This window comes from Artemia sp. Qi Xiang Cuo, chromosome 11 (genome assembly GCF_049724085.1).
Source record: "Artemia sp. Qi Xiang Cuo chromosome 11, ASM4972408v1, whole genome shotgun sequence".
NCBI classification, from domain to species: domain Eukaryota; kingdom Metazoa; phylum Arthropoda; class Branchiopoda; order Anostraca; family Artemiidae; genus Artemia; species Artemia sp. Qi Xiang Cuo.
This window is the reverse complement of record NC_142804.1, coordinates 18,001,080-18,013,313: the sequence shown is the minus strand read 5'-3', so window position 1 is coordinate 18,013,313 and position 12,234 is coordinate 18,001,080.

Here is a 12,234-nt window from a genome sequence, read left to right as displayed (position 1 = left end):
TTAGAATTAATTTCTTTACCCACTAAGAATATAAAAGAATAACTTACTTGTTGCGTGTAGCTTTCATTAATATTCATTTTGTTAGAATGCATCATTATATTTCAAATGCCAATTTTGAACTGAGAAAAACACTGATTGTCAGAGTTTTTATACCCGTGTTCAAGGTTAAACATAAATCAACCACACCTAACAAATTAATTACAGAAAGAATTTCACAACTTCATACAAAGGAAACGAATCACAATGCCATTAAAACACGCACGACTTTTAACAGAAACATCACGCACTTTTAACAGAGATCAGCACGAATTTTCATGGTAGGTTGAATCCGGTCATTGTACTGTCTGCTTGTATGACAGGTGTACTGTGCGCTTGAAAGCGTTATAGATATATGGTGGGACTGTGCGCTTGAACCTGTTATAGCTATATGGGGGGACACCCTCGTTGTAAGCATTGTATCAATACTACTCTAGTACTAATAACTTACTGCATTACCAAGCCACCTGAGGTGGACACACGTACGTTTTATCATGGATATATCTGAAAATGTTTAAGATGCAGTACAAATGGCTTGCACAAGACACGAAAATAGAACTACTACAGACAACTCGTAGTAACATAAAGCCACCTGAGGTCAATCAGAGATACGTTTTATCAAGAAAATATCTGAAAATGTTTAAAGTATAGTATGAATGCCTTGCAAAAAAAAGCTGAAAATACTATTACTACTAACAACTCACTGCACGACCAGGCTGCCTGAGGTCGCTCAGGGACGTTTTATCAAGAAAATAATTGAGTATATTTAAGGTATAGTGTGAATGGCTTACAAAACAAAACGTAAAAATACTATTACTACTAACTACTCACTACACGACCGAGCAATCTGAGGTTGCTCAGGAATGTTATATCAAGAAAGTATCTGAAAATATTTAAGGTATATTATGAATGGCTTGCAAAAAAACACGGTGATATTACTAGTACTAACAACTTACTGCACAACTAAGCCACCTGAGGTTGAGATGTTAGTAGTAGTAGTATTTTCATGTTTTTTGCAAGCCATTCATACCGTACATTAAACATTTTCTAATACTTTCTTGATGGATTGACGAACGTTTAATTCGTTCGTCCATCCAACTCTCAAAAGATGGAGTCTGATGACGTTCTGATAACATTTTTCTTGCATTTATAACTCGTAATGGAGCCTCTATTCCCTAACCAAGGCTACCGAATAAATTTCCTGTCATTCTAATTGTAACACCTAAATACGACCATTCGTCCACTAATCTAACCCTTCTAACCACATTAAGTTCTAACTTTTTCCTATCCAAATAATCCTCTAAAATGTCAAATAATTTCTGAAGGTTCGTTTGTGCATTGGTAGCCATGCACTTATACATTTAAAATTCACAGGAAACCCTATTAAAAATACAAACGAAGCTTCGTTAGATTATCGATATTTAGTTTCTTAATTCCCATCATGACACAATTGAAGCTCTGTTCGATTTTCATCATTGGCGATTGTGTAAATTTAAGCTAGAATTCTGAGGAAGTGGTCTGAAGTCACGGCCCGCAGAATCTCATAGGGGCCCTCTACTTACCCCCACGTGGAAAATAAGGCTTTCCAAAACTGAGAATTTTATTTCAGTTATATTTTTCTATTTTCTGTAGAGGGAAGGAATTTTGGTACCTGTGCATTATGCGCCACTCAAGTTTACGCTGTGTAAAATTTGAGAACTGACAAGATTTCTCGTTACTTTAGAAATAAATTTGGGCTATAGATTTGCATATTAGGGGTTGGTAAAGTATAGTGGGTGTGCATGCAAAATGTGTTCGGTACAAGTATTTTGCATATTAGATAGATAGAGAAAGAAATGTATTTTAAAGCCAAATATACGGCCATGAACATAATAAAATACTTAAATGAAAGGCACAAATAACATAAACTTTGATCATCGATCATCATAAAACACCTAAATGAAACGCTAAATTAACCTTATAATAGTACTTAATACTTGGAAAAACAGTAATTGAAGAAAAACCACTTAACTCTTGGAAAAAATACTTAAATGAAGCATTATATATACTTTATACTTGGGATTTTTTATTCTTTTACTTAACAAAATTTCCGGATACCTCGCTATTTTTCTGTAGTTTTTTAGCCGCTATATACCTAGAAAAGAATTTTTCTGACTTCAAACTGTCCAAATACTTTACTCCCCCGGTAAATACCCCCCCCCCCCCCCCTGTGGAAAAGAAGGCTTTCCAAATTGGAGAATTTTATTTGAGTTTAATTTTTTTAATTGCCGAAAGGGCAAGGACTTTTGATACTTGGGTATTATGGGGAACTCACTCAAGTTTATGCTGTGTAAAACTCAAGAACAAACCGGTTTCTACGTTAGTTTTTTTCAGTTTAGCGCGAGACAAGACAAAGACAACTGACAGAGTATATGGGAAATATAAATTTTGGGCTATATATTTGCCCATAAGGGGGGGGGGAGTATTTGGACAGTTTGAAGTCATAAAACAATTCTTTCTAGGTATGGCCACTAAAAAATTACAGGAGAAAGGGCGAGATATCTGGGAATTTTGTTAACTAAAAATCCCAGTATGAAGTAAATTTAACGTTTCATTACATTTTTTTTCCAAGCGTTAAGTGTTTTTGTTTTGTTTTTCAATGACCGTTTTTCCAGGTATTAAGTACTATTATTAGGTTAATGTATTGTTTCATTTAATTGTTTTATGATGATCGTTGATCAAAGTTTATGTTATTTGTGCCTTTCACTTGTTATTTTACTATGTTTATGACCGTATATTTGGCTTTAATATACGCTTCTCTATCTATCTATCTAATATGCAGAATAATTGTACCAAACACATTTTGCATGCACACCCGCTATACTTTGTCCCCCCGCCCCCCTAATATGCAATTCTATAGCCCAAATTTGTTTCTAAAGTAACGAAGAAACTAACGAAATAACTGGTGTGTTCTCGAATTTTTCCCAGCGTAAATTTGAGTGAGTGCCCCATAATACACAAGTATCAAAATTCCTTCCTCATAAGAAAATAAAACTCAAATAAAATTCTCAAATTTGGAAATCCTTATTTTCCTCTGGGGGTAGTTTTCGGGGGTATATTTACTGGGGGGTATTTTCCGCGGGGGTATTTTTCCTGGGGAAGGTATTTTTCGGGGGTATTTTCCACGGGAGTATTTTCGGGAAGGTATTTTCCGGTGGGATATTTTCCGCGGGGGGTGTTTTCCGCGTGGGGTATTTTTTGGTGGAGGGGGGTGGGGTTAATGCCGGGGGTGTAAACGCCTAAAACCGAGAAAAACATGCAAACAGATTTTTTCAATAGTCAGAGACATGTTAGCTAGTATAATTTTCAAAAGTCAGACACGTGAACGGAATTTTTATCAAAAAGTTGAAAAAAATCTGCAAAGCAGAATTTTTTTCAAAAGTGGGAGACGCCTGAATGCAGTTTTTCAAGAGTCAGTTGGGCGTGAATGGGGCTTTTCAAGAGTCAGAGATAGGTGAATGGGTTTTTTTTAAACACAGACACATTAACGGGATTTTCAGGTTTTTTTTTATCAAAGTCTGAGACAGGTGAACAGGATTTTTTTCCAACGTCAGAAACGCGAAAACATAATTTTTGTCGAAAGTGAGAGAAATGCAAGAAGATTCTTTTTCAGATGTCAGTGACACGTAAATGGAATTTTCAAGAGGTGGAGACACATTAAAAGGATTTTTCTCGCTTATTAGAGAACTGTTTACATACTCCACATGTGTTTTCTGGTTTTACCAATATTGAGGTTTAGGGGTCTTCAAGGCGATTATTAAAAAAAACTTATATTTCCAACTAGAATGGAAGTATTTTTTCATACAAAAATGATGAAGCATTCATACGTTATATAAGACTTTTCTATAAGAAAGGTATTAGAGCACTGGGTGAAACTCATTTACTGGCAATGAGTTTCACAATTTTTAAAATTTTATCCTTGTGTAAATTATTTATAAAAAGATGGATACTCACAATAAATAAATGAATTATATAGAAAGAATTTATCTAAAAAACAAATGTTTGTGTTTGCAAACAAAAAATTGGGGCACGCACCAATTAAGCATGTTTATTAAAATTCAAAATTTTGCAAATAATTCTGATTTTATTGAGTTTTCTTATGTTCAGTTCAGTTCAATATGGGTTTTAATTCAAAAAAATATATATAAAAATACACTTAACTTAATTCCTTGTGCATTGATGCACGTTTGGGCCCGTAATAATTACACACTCTAAATACAGCGTGGCCTCCTGTCCTCTTATAACAATAAATTTAACACAACTTCTCCTCCGCTCACACCCCTTGAAGTATCAAACTAAAATATGATAATTAATAATAATATCGAAAAATTCTAAACATAATAATAATAAAATAAATCTAGTAAAAAAATATTTAATCTTTTAGATATTTTTTCACATTCTTTTTATTTTCACATTCGTGGCCTCCCGTGGCCTCCTGTCCTCAAATAACAATAAATTTAACACAACTTCTCCTCCGCTCACACCCCTTGAAGTATCAAACTAAAATATGATAATTAATAATAATATCGAAAAATTCTAAACATAATAATAATAAAATAAATCTAGAAAATAAATATTTAATCTTTTAGATATTTTTCACATTCTTTTTAAAGGAGCCGAGAGACCTATATGACCTCAGCTCTTGCGGAAGTGCATTCCACTCTCTAGCACACGCAATTCTAGGAGAAAATTCCGACCTAGCTGTCGGTGTCGGGGGTATGTAAATATCTGATGAAGATCGTGTATTTAAACTATGGATTTGTGATGCTAGTGTTAATAAGCCTCTAAATGGTGATGGGAATGTTCCTGAAAAATATTTAAAACAAAAAACGGTGCAAGATAGTTTGTAAAGTGATGCCATTGATAGTCTGTTCCGTGCTGGGCCTAAAATTTGAATTGCTTTATTGTGAACTGAGTTTAGTCTCTGTAAATGTGTTTTGAAATTAGATTTCCAAACTGTAGAACGATATTGAATGTGAGGTCTTATAAAAGCATTGTAAATCAGGATCAGTATTTTTTTTAGGGAAATGGTGACTAAGTTTTCTCAAGATTCCAAGGTTCCTTGAAAGCTTCGTCTCGACACTTGCAATGTGGTGTCTGAACAAGAGGTTTTCGTTCATTAAAACCCCTAGGTATTAAATATGTCCTTTTTCTAGTCTTTTTATAAGTCAATGAGAGTTGTAAATACTAATCACCTCAGGAGCCAGTGACTCCATACGTGAAAGAAATAAAACACTCCATTTGTCAATGTTGATGACTAGACGATATGCGTCAATCCAGAATTACGTTTCTTCAAGAATGTCTTGTAGCTTCGTCTTGAGAGACTTGATGTTCCATTCTGAGCTTTCCATAAGTGAATCATCCGCAAATGCCGTTAGTTCGTCCTCGGCTTCTACTATAGACCCCGGCGTCGTTTGTGGGTGACATAATTTGCAGCAATAAGGGCTACAACTTGCAGGAGTCAGTACTTGCTGAAGATCATTTACGTGAACAAAAAACAATACTGGTCCCAATTTAGAGCCCTGTGGCACCCCACAGTGAACTACGACATCATTTGTACGGTCATTTCCTGTGTAAATTCGACGATTTTGCAGGTAAGAATTAAACCAATCGGACTTGGCCACGAGCTTCAATATGATCCAGCTTTCCTAGTAGTATTTCGTGGTGCATGCTATCTAACGCTTTCTTAATATCTAGAAGCACTGCTGCAGGTAAAGCAACCGAATCTAGGATTCTGTTTACGAATAAACCTAGTGAAGTAAGGGCGTCTTCGGTTGAAGGGCCAGCCCTAAACCCGAATTGGCGGTTGTTAAAAAAGTCTTTGGCCTCTAAATATTGGTAAAGCTGGTTTTTCATTGGCGTTTCGAAGACTTTCGAGAAAACTGGTAAGATTGAGATTGGTCTATAATTTTCTGTGTCTGTATGACTTCCACCTTCGTGAAGAGGTATTATTTTTGCCTTTTTTAACATTTCAGGAAAGACCCCTTTATCTCATAAAAGATTTAAAAGGTAAGTTAGCGGCTCACCAATGGTCGTCACTACTGCTTTCAGTGCCTTTGTGTGTACCAGGTCGAAACCTGAAGCAGAAGAGCCCTTCAAAATTTTTTACGAGTAATTCGAGCTCACCTGGTGTTACAGGACTCACTGCCATTGATTTCATACACTTTGGAGCAAGTGATTCTTTGTATGACTTAGATGGTATCCCGACGGAATTTGATGTGGTATCGCCAATATTTGCGAAAAATGTACTCAGCGATGTGGCAACCTGTGTAGGTTCTGTAATTTCTTCATCATTCACGACCAATTTCGCTGGTAATGTGGAAGACTTAGTGGTTGGCCGTAGAACCGAGTTGATAATTTGCCAAACTTTTCGACCATCCTTCCCGCTTTCCGTCAGCTTTTGCTGCAGGTAGCCACGCTGAGCTCTTTGTACCACATTCCGAGGGCCTTCCCTGTCTTGCTCATGCTCCACGAGCCATAATAAGCTTAAACAGCGTCTAAACTCTCCCTATATGTGCTTTATCTTATTCACACAGGCCAGAATACCATCAGTCATTCAGGGGCTCATTGGCTGGTCTTTTTTTCGTTTGTTAGTTTTCGGGTTTCTCACGCAACATCTACTGTATACATCCATGAACGTCGAGTGAAATGACCCAAATGCTTCGTTCACATCTTGAACCTCCATTACGTTATCCCTGTTTGATTGCTCTAGTTCCTGTTTTAAATTCTTCAAGTTTTCCTCTGTTAAACATATAATCGGTAACATAGGGTTGATCCGTGACCTTATCTTATCTGGTTCTGAAAGGGCGAGTGTTGTATGAATGGGAAAGTGGTCTGATGTGTCGCTGACGAGGACTGCCACCGACTCTGGGAGCAAGGAGCTGAATATGTTGTCGATAAGTGAATGCGTACTCTCAGTAACCCGTGTCGGAATCGTAACAGCAGGATATAGGCCTGAACCTGCCATATTATTTAGCAAATCTGCTGCTTCAGCCGTTAGCGGAATACTGAGGTTAATGTTGAAATCTCCCATGAGAATAAGCTCATTTTTTTACACTGGGCTAGCTCCAGAACTTGAGCCATATGTTCCATAAACTGAGAGGTTGACCCTGACGGAGGACTATAAATTTCATCCACAATAATTTTTTTATTTGGGTATAGCCATACTTCTAATAACAACGACTCGAAAATTCCTTCAGTATTTCGTGTAAGGTCTTTCCTAATTTGAACCGTGTGTGTGTTGCGGATATAAATTGCTATACCACCCCTTTTCATCTGTTTTCTGTGGAGAAAATGGCTAGTGTAAACTGGAATATCCTAAAGGCTTTCGGTTTGTTGTGTAATAAATGTTTCAAATAGACCTATACAATCTGGTCTAAGCGCCTGACATGTCGACTCTAGATCAGAAAATGAGGAATACAGTCCTTGGCAATTCAAATGAAATATAGAAACTTGAGAATCGGAAGACCTCCCAGTAATTAAATTAGAAATTACATATTTACTTTTAGGAAAATTTTTATCATCAAAAAAATGGAAATCATTTTCTTGACCAATTTCTTGATCAAAAATAAGCTTGAGATTTAAATAAGACTCTTCTAAATTTTTTAACCTATCTATATCAAAATCTCTGATACCTCTCGGGGATGAAGCTGCAGAAAAAGTCATCACTTACCAATTGCAATCGGTGGTCCGTCTTTAAAATTCCAGAAGAGCGAGGAGTAAAAAACAATATACAGACCCGATTGAACATCTTTATTGAAAACTGAAAGGAAACAAAAACAAAATATATACCTTGAATTTTGGGAACATGATAAAAAAGAAAAGAAAGTTGAATAAATATGAAACAAAAAAGGAAGAAAACAAAATTTTCGCTTTACATCCTTCACTGCCATACAACTTAAAACAGAATTACTGTGCGGCTTCAGCAATAATTCAAAAAACTTCTCACGATATCACGTACAGAAAGAAAAACGTACATAAAAATTAAATATGACAAAAAGTAACAAAACTGCTGTTCGGAAACAACCTCCTCTGGGTCATTTTTGGCAAACAGTTTCAGTGGATCGAAACAGTCACCATCGTATTTAACCCACTGCTGAGAGCTTTTTGACTTTTTTGTCTCCAGCCAGAGTTTCACGTTACGCTGGACAACATGAGTCTTAATGACCTTCTCCGCCCCCTTTGCATCTTTTAGCTTGTAACCGAGAGCCAATAATTCCTTTCTTCGCTTTCCTAATTCAGCAGGTAAGTCAGTTGACACGCTGTAGCCCGTTTTCTTTAGTTTGCCACATTCTTTAAGAATCAATGAGCGATCATAATTCTTGAGCTGCACGAAAATAGGCTCAAATGTTTTTTTCCTACCACTCCGCAGACTAGGACCAACACCATCATCAGACGCGGTGGATTTTTTGACCCTATACGCAACACTGATACCTATTTGATCAGGATCTGCAATCCCAAGTTTTTTTCCGAAGAAATTTTTTACTGTATCACGAAGATTTTCAGATTCATTTGGCGTATCGATCCCGTGAAGCAGAATATTGTTTCTCTGTGTATGTAAATCCACTCGAAGTGCAGACGATTTCACCTTAATCAGTTCTAATTTTAACAGCTTATTTTCAGTCTTCAACACCTTATTTTCTTGTTGTAGCATCGAAATCGTAGCAGTTAACTCATCCATTCGCCGGTCAAAATGCTCTTTTGTTAGTGATGTAGCCATCTCTTATTTTTTAACAATAATGCCGCAAAATTTTAAAAATTTTTAAAAAGTCATGAAAGGAAACTTACTCGCAAGGGCCCGTAATTTGTAATATCCAGATATTACTTAGGGCCCACTTTTAGCAATCGCAATCAGTCAAAACTTATTATCCAAATTGTTTATCCAAGCAGCGTCCTTTGGGCAAGTGACGTAGCTAATCCAAATTCATTTCACACCCGGAGACCTTCACTGTCTGAATGCTAACAGGTAACTCAAAAAAAAAACACAAAAAAGTGTTGCTATTCTTTATATTTGCCTTTTAGACAACCATTTTAGAGAAACAAATGCCTGTAAAACACTAAAAGCCTAAGCTTAAACAAAGTCAGCTTTTGGAAATATCTTCTTCTTGTTTTTCTTTTTCTAGTTAAAAAAGAGAATCTGACTTTAGAGGATGGTTAGAGAGGGGAAAGATGCAGAAAAACCCAAGCAGTGCATATATAGCTCACTGCTTCTATTGCAAAAAGGACTTTCTTTGTAAGAAGGGGAAACATGACGTGAAAAGGTACAAATAAAGCAAAGCTCACGAAGTAAAAAAAAAGTATGGGACAACTTGCCTAAGCTCATAAAAAGTATGCCAGGTCCGGATTCGCTAAGCGATGCCGGTCTGGGTAGAACAAAAGCAATCACTAAGCGAACTATGTTCCTGATAACAGCGTCTATATCGGAAATAAAGGACATGATATAGTAATGGGGCTCGAAAAGAGGGAAGTCACTGATGGCCGTTTTGTAGCCGAAAGTCTCCGAATTCTTCGCTCTGCAAGAGACTTTTACATTGAAGCTATCAAGCAAATTCTTCATTGTTTTCCCTTCTCCAACAAGATCTACAGCTTCCTTCATTTCCTGACTCTAATCTCTAGCTACCAGCTAAGAGTTCCTAGTTTTCATCAATTCTTTGAGCACTATGACTCTGGTATTTGGAATAAGGCAAAGCTGGAGCAAGAATGGCGGTCCATATCAAATGAAACTTTATCTGAAGGAGTGAATCTTGTAAATTTTGACGAATTGGACATAATGGTCTATTGGCGCCATATCTTTACAATGAAAGTTCCTACAGGAGGAGTCATGTTTCCAAACGTCCTGAAAGTGATACAGTACTTTTTTTACTGCCATTCAAATGCCATTGCCGAATGAGTTTTCAGTGTTCTAGAAAAAGTGAAAACTGACAGGCGAAATTGTCTTAGCGCAATAACTCTTTCGTCGACATTAAAAGTCAAATTTCACCTGAAACGCCAGCTAAAAGATAGTTGTAGCAAGGTGGCGTTAGAGCCAGGGCTGGTTAAGCGGGTCTTAACAAGTCCTTTTGACAAGGACTTATTAGGCTAATGCCACTTTGAATGAGTGCATTGCTATGACTCAAACTATTCTGTACAGTGTGGTTGATGTAAACGTTGGTGAATGTCATCATGGGCTGTCCGATTCCTATTAAACTTTTTCTGTCGATCTAAATGGTTCTTTTTTATCTTTTTATTACCTTCAAAACGATGATTCCCATTAAAAACTGGTCTTGATCATAGTAACGATTTTTATTGTTAGCAATTTAATTTCCCGTTTTCCATCCCATTCTACAAAAAGATAAAAAAGTGGCTTTTGAAACGAAATATTGACTTCAAAGTCACTGCAAAGCTATTAGGTTTGCATGGAATCGGATGGAGGGTTTCCAAGACTAATCCTCAGGTCTCCAAACATCAGCAAAACTTTATTTTATGGATATTTCAGTCATTTTAGCTGAAGAAAACCCAAATGCTGGATCTAGGCTTTCTAAAAGAAGGAGAAATCGGTCAAGAAGCAAAATTTGAAATTTGTCTTAGGTACTTGGAATTGTAGGCAAGGGTGTCAGTACAACTTTTCCTTTGGGGAGGGGGGGAGTATGCTGACAGATCAAAATCATGCTGATGATCTTATTTTGAGCCACCAAATGTATATTGCCACGAAACGGTGAAACTTTTAGTAGCTATTCCAATGGGGCTTAGTCGTAGTTGAAGTTGTGACTACGACTATGACTTTCTGATTATTTCGGTCTCAGAGTCTCAGTCCTAGGCGTAATAATAGTTAAATTGGGATCAATTCACCAGCAACTAAGCTTAGGTTTCAACCAATCATAGGCAGCGCGCTAGCACTGCCTAAGTAAAGAACGATGTGGGCATATTGTGTTGGTTTTTGTTTCTCCATACCCGGGCAATTCGTATCGAAAGAGTTGTCGTAGAAACTTTGAAAAGGGCTAATTCGATTGGAAATTGGAGTGGCAAGTGCCCTTTTTAATAGTCGAAAGTGATTGGAGGGCAACTAGCCCCCCCCTCCACACCCATCATTCCCCCAAACACATCCAATCAAAATTTTAAGATAGCCATTTTGTTCAGCGTAGCTGATTTCCAGATAGAAAATATCTTTTTGAGGAGCACACTCCCCCAAAATCCTCAGGGCAAGGGTTTTAAGTTATGCCCTGAGGGGCTATTAGATCAATGTTGACACAATGCACAGTTTATTATTTTTTTTTCTTTAAAGCAGGGCACTTCATATAGAAGGGGTCGTCGTAGAGACTTCAAAAGAGGCTTATTCGATTAGAAATCGAGAGTTCTAGTGCCCTTTTTAATAGTCGAAAGTGATTGGAGGGCAACTAGCCCCCTCACGCCAATCATTCCCCCAAACACATACAATCGAAATTTTGAGATAGCCATTTTGTTCAGCGCAGTTGATTTCCAGATAGAAAATATGTTTTTGAGGAGGACACTCCCCCACAACCCTCAGGGCAAGGATTTTAAGTTATTCCCTGGGGGCCTATAAGGTTTTAAAAGAAGCCGTTGTCTTAGAAACTTCAAAACAGGCTCATTCGATTGGAAATTCAAAGGGCTAGTGGTCTTTTTAATAGTCGAAAAGGATTGGAGGGCAACTAGCCACCCCCCACGCCCATCAATCACCCAAACACATCCAATCCGAATTTGGAGACAGCCATTTTGTTCAGCGTAGCTGATTTCCGGATAGAAAAAATGTTTTTAAGGAGGAAACTCCCCCAAAACCGTCAGGGCAACGGTTTTAAGTTATGCCCTGAGAGGTATATAAGGCTTTTATAGAAGGTGTTGTCGTAGAAACTTGAAATCAGGCTAATTCGATTGGAAAATTAAAGGGCTATTGCCTTTATTAATAGTCGAAAGTGATTGGAGGGCAACTAGCCCCCCCCCCCCCCGAGCCCATCATTCCCCCAAACACATTCAATCAAAATTGTGAAATGGCCATTTTGTTCAACGTAGTTGATTTTCAAATAGAAAATAGGTTTTTGAGGAGTACACTCCCCCACAACCCTCAGGGCAAGGGTTTTAAGTTATGCCCTGGGGGCATATAAGGCTTTTATAGAAGGTGTTGTCGTAGAAACTTGAAAACAGGCTCATTCGATTGGAAAATTAAAG